The sequence below is a fragment of the Molossus molossus genome, unplaced genomic scaffold (assembly GCF_014108415.1).
Source record: "Molossus molossus isolate mMolMol1 unplaced genomic scaffold, mMolMol1.p scaffold_m16_p_10, whole genome shotgun sequence".
In the NCBI taxonomy this organism is placed as follows: Eukaryota; Metazoa; Chordata; class Mammalia; order Chiroptera; family Molossidae; genus Molossus; species Molossus molossus.
The window spans coordinates 80,248,515-80,250,898 of NW_023425345.1; the positions used below are offsets into that span (position 1 = coordinate 80,248,515).

General features: G+C 38.5%; 1 non-coding gene across 1 annotated transcript; it reads right to left on the bottom strand.

The window, feature by feature from the left end:
• Window positions 1-1,276: 1,276 nt before the first annotated feature.
• LOC118624759 lies at window positions 1,277-1,383 on the bottom strand. Its single transcript, XR_004958431.1, has one exon. It is a non-coding gene; the product is annotated as a U6 spliceosomal RNA (small nuclear RNA).
• Window positions 1,384-2,384: the final 1,001 nt, after the last annotated feature.

The following is a 2,384-nucleotide window of genomic DNA, read 5'->3' on the forward strand; positions in this document are numbered from 1 at the left end:
ACACAAGGGGCATTTTTATTTTCTATTTAGTAGACTTTTTTTTTCCTTTTTTTAAATTTAATTTTTAATTTATTTTTGCTACAGATGTTTCTCCTTTGTCCCTAACTGATATCCCCCTCCCCCACCCTCCCCACCCTGTCCCCAGCTTTGTTGTCCATGTCCATTGTTCACACTTACATACATACATATAAGTTCTGTGGTTTATCTCCTCCCCTACCCCCACTTCTGGGGATTGTCAGTCTGTACCCCACTTCCACGTCTCTGGGACTACCCCATTCCTCAGACTGTTACGTTCATTATATTCCACAAATAAGTGAGATCATATGATATTTGTCTTTCTCTGCTTGGCTTGTTTTGCTTAGGATAATACCTTCCAGGTCCCTCCATGTCATCTCAAAGGATAAGAGCTCTTTCTTTCTTACAGCTGCATATTACTCCATTGTGTATATATACCAAAGCTTTTTAATCCATTTATCTACTGATGGACATTTGGGCTGTTTCCAGATCTTAGCTATTGTAAATAGTGCTGCTATGAACATGGGGTTACATATATTCTTTCTGATTGGTGTTTCAGGCGTCTTAGGGTATATTCCTAGAAGTGAGATCACTGGGTCAAATGGAAGTTCAATTTTTAATTTTTTTAGGTAACACCATAGTGTTTTCCATAGTGGCTGCACCAGCCTGCATTCCCACCAGCAGTGTACTAGAGTCCCCTTTTCTCCACACCCTCGCCAACACTTGTTTGATAATTTGTTGATGGCGGCCATTCTGACAGGTGTGAGGTGATACCTCATTGTTGTTTTAAATTGCGTCTCTCTGATGATTAGTGATATTGAGCATTTCTTCATGTCTCTTAGCCACTTGTATGACCTGTTTGGAGAGGTGTCTCTTTAGTTCCTCTGCCTATTTTTTAATTGGGTTTTTTGTCTTCCTTTTGTTGAGCTGTATGAGCACTCTATATATTTTGGAAATTAACCTCTTATCTGATGTATCATTGGCAGTTATGCTCTCCCATAGAGTGGGTTGCCTTTCCATTTTGGTGGTTGTTTCTTTTGCTGTGCAGAAGCTTTTGAGTTTGATGTAGTCCCATGTGTTCATTTTCTCCTTTGTTTCTATTGCCTTAGGTGATGTATCAGTGAAAATTCTGCTGCGTATGACGTCTGAAATTTTATTTCCTACATTTTCTTCTAAGATTTTTATGGATTCATGAGTCACATTTAAGTCTTTTATCCATTTTGAGTTTTTTCTTGTGTATGGTGTAAGTTGATGGTCTAGTAAAAATATGGAACGCTTCACGAATGTGCATGTCATCCTTGTGCAGGGGCTATGCCAATCTTCTCTGTATTGTTCCAATTGTAGTATATGTGCTGCTGAAGTAAGCACTAGTTAGTAGACTTTAAAACTTATTTTCAAACAACGTTGGCTTTAAGGCACTTTATGCTCCTGCTTCAGAAGTACCCTTTATAAGTGTTGACCTTGATGTTTAATTATAATGAAATGAATCACAATACAATTAAATAGTGTTGATATTTCCTTGAATTGTTTATGTTATTTCATTGCAGTTCATTTGCGTTCAATTATCATATATCAATAATTAGCTATAATATATGCTTTTATGACTGTCACTGTTATGGGAAATACATTTTATCACTTAATTGGAAAAGGTTCAGGGTGCTCTTTAATGCCTTTAAAGATTCTTAATTTGAATGATTCAATTATATGAAAAATGTGGGAGTTATAGTCTTTAGGATAATTTTAATGCTGCTAATTATCACACACCTCATTTCAACCTACATTAAATAATAATATTGTTATTATAGGTAGCTAGTTAGTATTAATAAAGAAGGGGAGAAAATGAAATAGACATTAAACCTAATCTAGGGAGCTGAATTGGACGTTAAGTTCAATTCACCAGGAAGCTGCAGCATTCACAGGTTCTCCCGGGGACAGCCACATCCTCCACCAAGGGGACTTAATCCTGAGCCAGCAAGAATGAGTAGGAAGAACTGGCTTTCCAATTTCCCCTGGGGGACAGCCGGCCCCTTCCCACAGATTATGGGGATCCAATAAAAGGGGAAATTCCTTTGCTTCCAACATGTGCAATAGAAGCCAAGATGGCCCAGGAGGAGGTCCTTCTATTTTGAGAAATGTACATAGGAACCAAAATACCAACCATAAAGGGAGAAGTCTAGCCAGAGAGAAGGATGGGATTGGATGAGGGACACAGAAACCCAGACAATCCAGGAAAGGCATTGGACAGGGGGAGGGCCCAGCACAAGCCTGCAAAGAGCTAGGAAAGAGACTGATTAGTTTAGAAGAGAGCATGCTTTTTCCCAAGCCCAAGATAATATAATCAAAGCTTAACGAAGACCAAGATTTGTTCA